Here is a 14,178-nt window from a genome sequence, read left to right as displayed (position 1 = left end):
CCCCATTCTTAATTATGAGTCATTTGTAAGTTGGATGTTTGTAACTTGGGTACTGCATGTACATAGCATTCTAAACTGCAGTACAACTGTGGTCGGTCCCTTCTTTTAAAAAAACAAAACAAATAAAAATATTTGTATGAACATAGTTCCCTCTCAAGGGAGATACAGAAAAGCCAGGGCGGTATGGCTGCAATCAGTTAATATTTGGAAACAAATGCTGACTGGATGTAATATGCATCACTTAAAAGCACCTCAGTATTCTTTGATAAGCTCATAGCTCAAAAGGAAGAGGAAATACGAAGCAATCTGTTGCCCTCTTAATGCAATTAGCAGATTAAAGCAGTATTTCACTTCATTAAGATACCGACTGCACGCAGCATTAACTGATTATATGACGTACACAGTGTTCCCCCTACAGTCCTCTCAGAGACACAGTGGAAAACAACAAGGATAAGCCAAGCAGTTTACAAGTGAGCATCTGGTATTGACATTAGGAGCTGAACACAAAATCTACGTTGTAGTGTGCCCAAGGGGTACAGCAGGGAGGGGAGGGGAGGGGAAGCACTATATATCAATACTCAGACTCATCCGAGAAGCTAACTGCTGCCTGATGTTGATGCAATGCTTTGCAATTATTAAGTGTCACGCTCCAGCTTTGGCAATGCCAAATATCCACTGCAGTTTTGTTGGCTCCCGTACTTAAAGATATGAGGAGATAAGCCCAAATTTTAATAAAACGGTGGCACAGGTCCCTCCTCCTTTTTGATTTCCTTTGGATTTGTTCTAAACCATTTTCCCTTCCTTCCTAACCCAATAAGTGCAGAGCAGAGGAGTGGTTAAGGTCCAGTAAACTGTAGTATAAACACACATGATTATTTCAATTTTCTCCTCAGATTATTCTTTCGTGGCAGACCAATAAACCCAATAATGCCTAGATTTACTAGAAATTTTTTTATTCATTTCCCCAACGCAGCAGAAAGTAAGCTAATAACGTCCCACTGAGAGGGCTGTCAGACTAAATCCCTCAACTACTGAAAGCACTGCCTGGATAAATCTCACTTCACTTTCCATTCTGCCAACCACTTAGGGCAGGGCCCAGGGGAACTCTTCAGCTTATCCCTCCTCACGCAATGTCACAAGCGCCAGCCAGAGTGGCCCAATCAGTGCCAAGAAAAGAACAAACTCCAAAAGATTAATTCACAGATGTTCATGCATTTCACATACACTGTGCCCTATGGCCCGTTGCTAGGGCAACCGGAGACCACCAGTGTGCGCTTTATTGGCTTTATGAAGTGTGTCTCGGGGACCGTAGTCCAAGAAATGCGGCATAGTAATAGCACAGCTTTTCAGATGCCTTGTTTTGTGTTTATCCACATTTAACCCGCAGAGTATTATTAGGAAGCGCATTGCTATGCACAGCCATGGTAGCCCTGCCTGCCCCACAACATTAACGGGGTGGGAAAGAGATTCGGCCTCCAAATCCAAGATATGCTGGCACGGTTTCCTGGGCTTAGTTTCCGATAGGCCTGAGACAACGTTCAGAGACAAGCTAAAATACGGTCATGCTCAGTCAATCTAGTCATACTTTTACATGCATGCTCAGTCATACTTTTTTCATCACATACACAGACACCTGTCCTAATCCTATAAAAGAAAGGGGAAAAAAAGAATTAATCTATGCTGAACTAGGGAATAATTCAATAATGAGCCAGCTTTTTGTCAAGCTGCTTCAAACCTTGCCGACAGAGAGGAGAATTGTTTGGCTCCTGTAATACTGGGCAGGCCTACCAAGTCAGTTTTAACCTATGAATCTAATGACACGTTTTATTGATAAGACTGATTTTAATATGTCTTTATCTTAGGTTTATGACTTTGAATAGATGTGTTTTCTGTTTTTATTTATGTATTTCAACTATGTTGTACATCACCACAAGTCTTGAGGAGAGGTGGTAACAAATTATTACTATTATTAATAATAATAATAATAGCTGCTACTACTACTATTACAACTAGCATAGGATTCATATTAATCTTTACCATAAGTTGTCAGGCACATACACACAGATACACCCTCACACAAAAAAATTGGGCCAGTGAATGCACTTAGCACCTTTCTACTCCTTCTTAATTTGTTTGTTCAGACTCAACAGGCCAGCAAATGCTTTAGACTAATGAGGTTTTGTTCAGGCCTTTTCCCTTCTTCTTCGAGAAGGCTAGGGGTTAAAATCACAAATGTCAGGACTCTTAGAGCAGCAGCACATATCAAGTGTTAATCCCCCCAAAAAGGGCAGTAAGGGGGGTGTGGAGAGAGAAAGAAAGGAGAGGGCTAGCAGAATAGATCAATAGAAGAAACGGCTTACATTCAGATTCACAGGAGAAATAACATGCAGAGACAATCATTTCCTGGGAAAGCTAAAGCCTAATGAGAATTTACTCTGTCTCTTTTCTTCAGACAACCAGCCCTTTTGTGGCAGGGGCTTCCTGACTGACAGGAACTCAGGGCCCCTTAATAGGATTTCCATATTATTTCCAACACCTGCCTAGAAGTTATTTGTTTACATTGAAGGAGGCAAGATTCTCAAATCAGACATCTGCTTCTAGTTCAGGCATATCTTAGGAAGCCATCTAGAAAGCAGCTTTGTTACCATGGTGACATTTTTATTTTTCTTCCCTTAGTTGGCTGGGAAAAAAAACATTAGCATTTCCAATTTTATTTTGTTTTTCAAAAGGCCAAATGTTGCTTTAGAAAACACAGAACTTCAAAAATTGCTATAAGCAATGGGTCACCCAATCTGTATGTGTTTGTTTGGCCTAATTAAAAGAATCAGGCAGAAAAAGCTACAGAGGAAGAGAGCTTAAATTTGTCAGATTTTTTTCCTCATGTGGCGGAGATCTATCACTTGTCGAATTTTTCTCCTTTAAAAACAAAATATACCACAGGGATTTAACAATGGGCATATTAGCTTTCCAAAAGAGCACAAATAACCTTCTGAATCATAGCGAGCATTTCTGAAACTTGGGTTCCATCTGGAATGTTCTTACCAAGTATTAACCAGTTAGTTACATTGAGAGAATATAGATCTACCCATTAATTTTTTCTTAAAGGTTAAATAACATTTGGTATGTATAGCATGATATTTTACAGTACTATTGTAAAAAAACGAGATTTGTTGAATGTTTTAGTTTTACAGGACTAGAAAAGATCACCAAGACTCCATCTCTCTTACCTGTAAGGTTCAGAAATTATGGCAATCTGCTTACACATCAAATGCCTCAAATGCAGAATAGCACAGAATATCATGAAAAGATGAGAGAAATCTTGTTGTGAAGTAGTAGAGCACAAACAAGAAAGTCAAGTTCAATTGCTAGCATGTACAAGAGCTGTTGGGAAAAACCCATGCCTGAAGCCTTGGAAGTCATTATAGTTGGTGTAGACAACATTATGTTATAATGGCCTGCCATGATATAAGATAGCCTTCCTATATTGTCCCCTTGGGCAAAAAAAGGAATTAGAAAAACCACCCTATTGAGATACATAATATAATTTAAGGGAATGCTCTGGCTCTAACCCTTGAGCCACACATTTACAAGCCAAATGTAATTCCATCCCACTACAGACCAAAAAATGTGGTCAAAAGTTCAACAAGTCTTCTGAAGAATTACTGAACTGGATGACAATTCCCTCAACAACATAGCCCTTGCTGGATGAGTCTCTCGTGTTTCTGAGCTAATGATGGAGGTGATAATTCTGTGTTATTTGAAGAGGGAGGAACCTCCTAATGAGGATGGACCACAACTCAAAAACCAAGAGAAATGTTACATTTTCCAGAAAGAGATCCAATTTTGGTCTAGTTCTCACTGGATAAATCTGGATTACAGAAGTCTGGTCTTGTTCCAATGCAACTCAAGGGTGTTCCCTCATTCCAAGTTAAATGTCACATCAAAGCCACTGTCACTGTGTTGTCATCAGCAAATACTTCCTTCCAGGGGCTAGCTGGCAATTTTATGCTTCTGGTCCAAAGTAAATCGCCTGTTCAGTTGACCCAGATTAACAGCTGAGTGCAGCAAACCCAGATGTAAGTTGTGTGATGAAGTCCACTTGATTTTGCCATTTAAACATGGCCTAAAATGGTTAAACCTGTGGTGCTGGTCATAATGTGTTTTTGCTTCTACATGTACCCTTCACACCATCCACAAACAGAAAACCAGCATGATATAAAGAAACTTATTTCCACAATTCTATGTTTGGCTGAAGATATGTCTAAAATGTTGGAGCATTTTTCCCCTGAGCTACCAGTTTCAGCTTAAATGGAATAGCCCAGAAATGGGTGTGAAAAATGCCTAGATGCCTTGAAGGCTAGAGTAGTCTGCCAAGTCCCACTTACGCCTCCCACCATCTCTCTATTTATCATAACTGTTGAGGAAGAGGAATTCTAAGAGCTTCAGACTAAATTTCCAGCTGGAAGGAGGCAACTACCATCAACCTCATCACTCACCATGAAAGCAAGTTCACTCTGTTTTCCCTTATCTTCTTTTGGTCAAAATGAACAACATGAAAGCACAATTTACTGGGTGTGTGAGGTGGGGGAGGGGGGAGTTAATTGTCAACGTTCATAGCCAAACTACAGATTTCAAATTAAGACTCTTCAGGGGATAGCCCTGTACACTTGGCACTACTATATGGAAGAGGATAAGGGTGAAAAATGAGAGAAAATTCCAGCTTGCATCTGGTTGAAATGACACATTAAGAGGGAATTCCAGCCTGTTTGTCTGTCTAGAATAATACTTTCACATATATCCTTAAATGTGAAAAATTATTGAAACATGCACAAAATGTTTTGCAATCCCATTTGAGGGAGAAAAGTTTTGATATTTTTCATTACTGTATGGACTACAAAGTAGGAAAAAATTCATACCACTGGTTTTCTCAAAATGAGAAACAAACCTCTAATTCTAGAATAGTAGTCACTAGACCAGACATGGGCAAACTTCGGCCCTCCCTGCTGGCTGTTAAGAATTGTGGGAGTCCAAAACACCTGGAGGGCCGAAGTTTGCCCATGTCTGCACTAGACAGTATTTCCAGGGATGATATTTCAGAACTTTATGCCTCTAAATAAATCATCCACTGAATTTGAGAGAAATCTTAAGTTCCAGGTTAAATTGGCCAATTAAATGCTACTGTGTTGCTCTTTTTGACACAGTTTTAGTATAAATGTTTCACTTTTAAAAACTTTTTTTTGCCTCAATTGCCTGGCATACTGAGCTCTGGAGGAGAAGGAAAGCACCACTTAAACATATATTCAGGCATGAATCAAACTGTATGCTTCAAACATGTTATGATCTTTTACCTAACCTGTCTCAAATAACTTTTGCGAGTATTTTTGAAAAGGCAAGAAAACCTTATACAGGTCACCTAGAGAACTCTGAAGAGAGAACACCACAGAATATTAGCATAAGTTTATCTGTTTTAATATCAAGTTTCTGAAATATCTTCTAATTAAAATAATATTATATATTAACCCAATATGTGTTTCGAATGGCAAAAAACCCTTTGCAAGTTGTTAAGAACATTTGTAATCATTTTAAGCTGATTAGTTTCAGGAAGAAATGTAGAAGATAATTTTTTTACAACAAAGGGAACAGAGGTGACCAAAATCCAGTTTTCTGTAAAGTTTTTGAAAGACTGAAACTGACAATTCAAAGCCAAATTTCTAAGACATAAGCACTGAAGTTTTGCTTTCCCCATCATCATCCATTTCAAATTATTTCCATCCAAATGATGTAGAAATCTGGGTTTTCTTATCAAAACAAGAACAAAATGAAATTCTCAAAATTCTGTAATGACTTCTTAGTAGTGCTTGCTACTAGTCTAGAAGTACTCTGAACTTGAAAAATAAGCAAGCTATTACCACACTTTTTGTTCTCTGTGAATAAAACGCAGCATTTCTTAATACCATCACATAAAAGCTAATTGTGATAATAAAACTATATGACAGCTTGGGAAATCTGAATGTACCCTGTTCAGTAATTCCTTCCTGCCTTTCCCCACTCTGAAATATACTGGAGATCAATGGACTGAATTAGAAGATGGGGGAATTTGGGAGTGGACCAAATCTCAGATACTTCACACCATCACAACCACACCCTACTTTATTCAACAATTAATAAGGTTAATTCTCAGAAAGGCAATATATTTGGGCCTAGTCTGCACTGCTTCAATCTGCAGGCAAGAGGGTTTTCTTTGATTGACTGCTCTGTATACAAAAATATTTTCTGCATGTTTCCTCATAAACCAGCATATGAGAGAAGAGATATACAGTGCATTCTTTGTATCTGGTGCAGCTTTGTTCCAGGAGTTCCGAAATCAAGTCCCGCTGTATTATAGTAAAAATGGCTAAATTAAGGTTTCCTTTTTAGAATTTTTTTGGAAGAGGGGATATATTCAAGCCATGAATGGTTAAATGCCTGAACACAGAATCTGTGCCTATGGAGGGCTAACTGCATTCAAGATCTCTACTATCTGACATCTGGTTTTATCTTTATTGGACTAATGAATGATGCGAAGCCATGTGGTTTAACGCAGGAATTAGCAAACATTTGACTGCAATTCCCAGCATTCGTCATTGCTGGTTAGGGATAATAGGCATTGTAGCCCAATAATAGCAGGTGTGCTACACTTTGCTCATCCCTGGTTTAAAGTGATACACTTCAGACACAAGTTTACTCTATACCTCGGTCCCTCGTGGGAAACATCACATTCTGTTCTCATTGAGTACATCTGACAGGCCTGTTCAACACTGGAACTTATAACCATGTAAAATTTTTGCCTCCTGGGTAACTAGAACATCTGGAGTAAGAAGACTCAAGTTTCTCTAAATCATTAAACAGCCAAAGATCTCGTAAACTAAGCATTTGAGGATAGACAGTAGAATTTTCCCCCTGAAAACAAGAATGCATGCTGTTATTCTTAAATGATCGTTCCACAATGAATTATAATATACAAGTGGCTCTGTTAGAAAGGAAACATAATAAATGTGGGCCAATTATAGAAGTGTAAGAGTTGAACGAGGGCTTTTGGAATTGGAATGGGAGGGGAATGTACATCAGAAGGCATTTATCAAACTGTAAGATTAATTTCATAACATAAATGTGCAAATGCATATGCATAAAATGTTAATGACTCAAAAGAAATGGTATTATAAAGAAAAAATACAAAGCAACTACGTAAGATAGACCAAGACAAGAAACAGGGTCCTGCTAATTAATATTTGTTTCGTGTCAGCAGTTACTAGAAATGATTGCAAACAAGCAAGTCTGTCTGATTCAGTCTCATCAGCCTATTCATGTTCCACCACTTGAGGACCAGCTCTGCCCCAAAGATGTTTATTCATCTGCTCCACAACCCATTATAACACATTTACTAGAATCAGAGCACCTGTTACATTCCCCTACAGCTTTCTAATTCACTGGTAGGTAACCATAATGTGTCCTAATAAGCACTATAGTGAGTTCACCTCATTTCCCTTTCTCATTCTAGCAATAAAACAGAAACAGAGAACCCTGGAGAAATATACCCTTGTGAAACAAAAGGTAAGTCACGCAGGCTCTCTTTATAAAATGAGATTCTGGAAAAGCTACATTGAACTCCTATTAGCCTCCAGGTTGGAATGGAAATAGTAACTTGCTGCATTCAAGTCCCATTGATTGGGATTATGTGAGGGTCAAAGTAGATATTACTTTGAATCCATATCTAAATTTTCTATATGTTTTACATTAGAGTTAATACAGGAAGCCCATTCTGGACTAAAAACTTCAGCAAAAAGGAAATGCCTTAAACCCCCATTTTTTGGGGGGGAAGTGGCATATAAATTAATAACATCAGGAGAACCCTTCTCTCTGTCCCACCACCATCACAAGTAAGGCTGGTGAGGACACAACAGAGAGCCTTCTCAGTGGCTGTACCTGGGATCTGGAACTCCCTTCTCGGGGAGGCCAGAATGGTCCCTTTCCTGGTGGCCTTCCGGTGGCAGGCTTTTAATATATACAGTTTTAAAATATGGTCTTGGAGATTACTATATTGTTTTCAACTGAACCATTTTAATTGCATTTTATTATTTGAACTAGAAATGTAAGGTTTCAATACTATGATTAGTTTAATTCAGTTTTAATGTTCACTTTTCATATGTTTTAATTGTATTGCTTTTTTACACTATGGTGCCTTCAGTCCCAATTTTTAGTGGAAGATGAGATATAAATCATCATTGTCAACCCCAGAGTAGTCATACTAATCATCATCATCATCATCGAAAACCCATTCCTATTACAGTCCCCATCTAGATTGGTCCCACTGCACTGATAACCTATATTGTAAAACTGTGTTTCATTAAAGCAGGAATTACTCTGTCCTCACTATGGAATTTGCCATGGAAGCAGAAAGGGAAGTAATTTTACCAACAACATTCTGAAATTGTAATAACTGTACACTAGGAATTTGTCTGTGTCTCTTTGCTCTCATTGCTCCACTTTCACAAACACAAATCTTTGATTTATACTATGGTGATTTATGTATGTCACTATGTTGATTTCTGATTAACTGCATTGCACTTAGATTATCTGGAGCCAAAGTTCTGAAGTCTTGGAGGCAAAGTTTACAGAGAGGTCATACATTTGCATATTTTCACCTTTAAGCTCATCTGCTTTTGTCTCATGCATATGTCTATCATATTCAGGAGTCTCCACTACAGAGATCTTGCTTGAAGGTATACACTCTACCCAAATGTGAAGGATGACTCCAAATCTGTGAACTTTTTTCTACCTGTCCAGCCATTCATAGGATTCCAGACCACAAAAAAATCTACTGATGTAGGTTTCCTCGCTATAGATGTGGGTGCTGAGGACATGAGAAGGAAGTTACACAACCAAGCTAGCTATGACACTGTTCTTCATGTGAGATGCCTTTATGTAACTGGCCCATGTAAGGGATTTTCTTTACTTGCAATAATGCTTATCTCTATTCAGAAATAAAGCCCACTGCTGCTTACTCCCTAGGAAGTGTTTACGATTCTAGACTGAATAGCCATTACTCGCTTCATCAGATACCACCTTGAAAGAAGTACATATTTTCAGCAAACAACATGAAACAGATTACACAATTCAACTGCAAAACAGCTAACTCTTCAAGCCAGGCAATTTGAAGTTTCATTGATCCATCTTGATTTCAAAGTTCGGGGGGGGGGGGAGTGTGAATGCAGTTTCTTCCACACAATTACACAAGTAAATACTGCATCACTTTCTCACTGACATTCACCATTTCTGGCCTAACTTTCCTGAATTAATCTAGCTCTCTAAATGTATTGAAACTTTAAGCTGAGGACAGTTATGCGATAGGGGGGAGGATAGTGATCCAGGACCACAATAATTATGAAAAATGGGATAGAGAAACAGAATGACAATTTCTGCAGAACATGAAATGGTTACAATGCACCTTTTCAATAATAGAGAAGTATAAATACAATCGGACACATTTCTTCCCTCCTCATGCCACTAAAGAAGGTTACCTTAATTATCTCATTCTAACAGCAATACCTAAATTTACATTTTATGAGCTGTTCTAAAATCTGCCCTGCTTAATAATCTGTATCGTCAAGAAAACACTTGAAAGCGTCTCTCACAATTAAACCCAGCCACAACCTTGTATAAATCAAACTTTTGCTACCATATCAAAATGTTACACTGGGGCTGCATAATGTTGCCCACATCCTCATTACATGCTACACTAATTACTACCAGCAGATTCAGAATTTTCTGCACATTAGAGGCTTTTAGAGGAGCTATAAAAAATTTCAGGCACCATTAATTTAAATTTGTATTGAAATTTCCTTTTGACAGATGGCCAAAAATTACTTATTATTTAGAGCACCAGAGCTGCCTGTTTGCACATTAGAAGAGGAAAGGGAAAAATTAAAAGCAAGGAGGAAATTTATGTCACGTTCATTACCTGTTAAATGTTAAGGAGCATTATCTTGCATGAATAAATTATTTCATACAAGCACACAGTCTCCAGCTGCTGGCAACTGGCACGTTGTAGCTGATAAAAAGCCATCTCAAGTCACACAGCAGACAATCATAAAAAGCCTTTCTTAACCAGGAGCCACTTAAGAGAGGGCAGATCAATAGAACAAGCAACTAACTGCTACATTGGGCACCACGGATAACGTTTAAGGAAATTAGCAAACTATTTCACCTTGCAAAGCTGGCAACTTGCCCTGGGTACTGACACAATCCCACTTGCAACTTGAGGGCTGGACAAGACAAACATTTATCTGCAGCCATTGCTGCCGAATGAATCAGTACAAAAAAAAAAGAGAGAGAGAGAGTTGGCCCTTGCATGCTGTTGCGCCAGATGCCCATTGCCTACTTAATGGCTCAGGAAAAAAATCAGAGCAACCCAAAATAATTGTTGGAGAATTAGTCTCCTCTACTGCACAATGACACACCTCATTGGTTAATCTTTGTTGCCCTTTCTTCTGCACTTTTTAAAGCAATGCTGGCCAGCAGCCAAAATAGTTTATTTTACACAATTCATGTGAGGTTTGTTAACATGCCATTCTCAGGTTGATGAGCAGATCCAAAATCATGTCTAACCAAAAATTGTCAGTGATCCTTCACTAAAACAAGAAGCAACCGATAGTACAGCAGTTTATTTTAACAAGCAGAGTGGTTTGGCATTTACTAATGAACTCTGTTAGATAATGCAATAAAAACATACAAAAATGGCAGGCTTACCTCCACAATAAACCACTTTCTGTGGCAGGCTGATATAACTCATGACTCACATAAGCCCAAGTAACCATCTAGCCATGCAACCTATGCTCCTGTTGCTCGATACTTTTGCAGTTTGAAACATATGGAAAACACGAATTTATTAAGTCTTAAAATGATATACAGTTTGCCTCTTTTTTGTTATTGTTACTGCTGTAAATATTTTTTAGTAATGGATATATCATACTTGTTAGTTGATTTGGGTACTATTGGACTGAAAGATGGAATTCCATCTCTGAAAATTAATCAGTCTGTTTCTTTCTTTCTTTCTTTCTTTCTTTCTTTCTTTCTTTCTTTCTTTCTTTCTTTCTTTCTTTCTTTCTGATAGGATTCTAGACCTCAATATCTGAAACATGTGTGGTGCCAATTTCTTTAATCCACAGAAGGGCAGTTCTATTACTAAAACTGTGCCCACTGAAAATTACTCCATATGGAAAGCTGACAGCTCTTGTCAGTTTGCAGATGCTAAGAACCCTGAAGGTAGCTGCAAAAGTGAAGAGAACGATGTCAATTACACTTTGTTGCAGCATGCCAAAGCTGTGAACAGTACCAAGAGAGGACTGAGATAAGGATTTGCCATATTTTATGATAGCGTTACCAACGTGTGATACTAATTCTCTATTGCTATTTCCTATCACTACATTAGGCAAAAGGAGTCTGAGATTAAAATTATATATTTTGATTTTCTTCAAGAAACCTGTATCTATAAATCCAAAATAACTATAACTTTTGCAATCCATGTTGGTGGACAGATAATTAGTTATTGTTATTGCTGTAGCTTTTATTTGTTTTTGATATACCGTACTTCTTAGTTGACTTGAGTACTATTAGACACAAAAATGGAATTTAATCTCTGTAAAATTAATTAGCTACCTTCTTTTTTCTATCTTTCTTTCTTTTAGGTAGGATTCTAGACCTCAATATCTGAACCATGTGTAGTTCTGAAATCTTTTATCTACTGAAGGGCAATTATATTACCAATACTGTGCTTTCAAAAGCAGAGGCCTAGCCTAGACCCTTCGACCCTGGTCTTTTTAACACTAGACTGAATTCTTCTATATGGTGAACTTTTTGGAAAATGTTTACAGCTTCAGCTAATCCCAAATACAGTATTTTGATCTCGCCTTGGTGGGCCTTTGGTATCCACTGGGGTTAGGTTTCAGGACTATCACTACCACCCATGGGTATCAAAATCTATAGGTACAGAGGGCCAGTTGTACTCTTTTATGTTAATTTGGTTTTTCTTTGTAATTCATTTTTTCTGTAAAATCAACAATACTGTTCAGTCTATACAGAAAGTAAAATCTCCCAACCCTCAAATAGGGAGAACCCTTTGTAGTAAGGGATATCTGTCAGTCCAATAAGGGATAAGCTTTCCAACTCTAAATAAGGGACACCTTGCAACCCTACTCCAAGTAAACACATGATCCGCTTGTTCAAAAAACCATATTTGCTCTGAATTAAATTACAAGTCTATCTAAAAGTTGGAATGTCTTATAAATGCAAGGTTTTTCTCAACGTGTTGTTATTTTCACTGTATCTTTGATTTAATTTTATTTTTAGATACTTTGACTCTTACAGGGGTAGGGAGGATATAATTTACTTAAATCATCAAGGTGTGGGCCTCTAATCATTATAGTGCAACTACTACCAGGCCTGGTGGCTGTCAATGAAGAATGATGAGAATTGTAAGCCAAAAACAGAAAAATGAAATTTTGAAAATCACAAACTACTCGTCTGTTTTAAATAAAGAGATTTTCCCCAAAAAACCTGTTATTGTATTTTAAAGCCACAAAACATTTTGACCAGGATACCTGAAGGATATCATATGTCAGCTTTGTCAGTTTGGTGCCTTCAAGATATTTTGGATTTAATTCCCTTGTCATTGGCTATGTTAGGTAGGGATTGAGGCAAATGTAGTTCAAAACATCTGGAGGGCACCAACAAGTAGGGGAAAGCAGTTATAGATTTTTTTCCTTTCCCAGGCACTGAAGTCTACGGGGCTATGTTTGCCATTCTGTTACCAACTGTGATGACAGCTTGACATTCTCCTTTCCATGGAAATCCTTGCTACATTGGGGGGGGGGGGGGGGAGATGAGAGAAAAAGTTACACCTTGACAGGTGAAGTCAATACATCCTGGGATAAAAAGCTGGTCCTAATTCATCATGTGCTGGGTTAGGTGGCTAACTAATCCTTGGTGGCAAACCCCCAAAATGTTTACAAGAATATTCCCTTGCCCTGAGGACATGAGATCAATAACAAGCTGATGGGCTGCTGCTGACTTTCTCCAACATGGAGCCAATGATAGGCTACTGTGAGGTTTAGTTTATATGTTCTAGCTTTTTCTATCCTTAATGCTTTGAATAATTTTACTGTTTGTCCAGTTGTACTGTTTCTTAAACTGCACAATTTTTTTCCTAACTTGGAAGAACTGTTTTTTAAAAAAATAAAAACCAAATATCTGAATCTTCCAGTCTTTTAAACCAATTCTAATATATTATTTTACAAAGTATGTTGCCACATAAATTTGTCTTACTTCCTGCTTGATTAATGCTCATATTTTGGATGTTATTCATACCCAAAGGGCATGTTGCGGTATAGCTAATTTGTGTTAAAATATCAAAAAGCCCCTAGACACTAACACTAATTCCAGTGAAAATATTCATTACTAGGTTAAAATTACGGGAACAACTCCAGACAACAGATGGGAGATAAGTCCATGGCATATTTCCTCTGCAACATCAATCTCTACAGAGTTGCTACCTGTAATGAAGTACTGGTTGGGATTTGAAGAAGAAGAAGCAGGGAAAATCCCATGACTGTTGTTTCCCCTGGAAATCTTTTGAAGGGGTTTGAGGATATTAAAATTCATCTTTTTTTAAAAAAACAAGCTTGGGTTTTTGGGAAGAACAGCATGTTAACTGTCAAAAATTAGTCAAAAATATATCTAAATATTATTCACAGGCAGACAGATTATTCACCAACTGTTAATGTTTTATTATTGTAAGTGGTGTTGACAGAGTATATAACTGATTTGTATCTTTCATTATTTCTCCAGTTAAAAATATTACATGACTCTCCTTCATCATCACAACAACCTGTGAAGTTAGCCGTGCTGTGAGAGAGTGGCTGGACCAAGCCAATAAGCTTAATGATTCAGTGGGAAATTCAATCTTGATCATCCAAGTCCCAGTAGGAAAGTTCTGTTCCACTGAAATAAGGCATTTTAGGGTTACGTGGTTTGGATAAGCCATTCCTGTCCTCTGTTGTAGAAGCATAGCATGACCATACTTTCTAACATGTGGTATGGAAATTATTCTCCACTAAGTGTAGTATGGGAAAAGGATTTCCATAT

At 37.8% G+C, this 14,178-nt stretch overlaps 1 protein-coding gene across 4 annotated transcripts in view; it reads right to left on the bottom strand.

The window, feature by feature from the left end:
- The window catches only part of LOC100565159 (TLE family member 4, transcriptional corepressor), a 176,707-nt gene that overhangs the window by 52,630 nt on the left and 109,899 nt on the right, over nucleotides 1-14,178 (bottom strand). The window lies entirely within an intron of this gene.

This window comes from Anolis carolinensis, chromosome 2, assembly GCF_035594765.1.
Source record: "Anolis carolinensis isolate JA03-04 chromosome 2, rAnoCar3.1.pri, whole genome shotgun sequence".
NCBI lineage: Eukaryota > Metazoa > Chordata > Lepidosauria > Squamata > Dactyloidae > Anolis > Anolis carolinensis.
The sequence above is the reverse complement of the archived record's forward strand: the minus strand, read 5'-3'. Positions and strand labels throughout refer to the sequence as shown.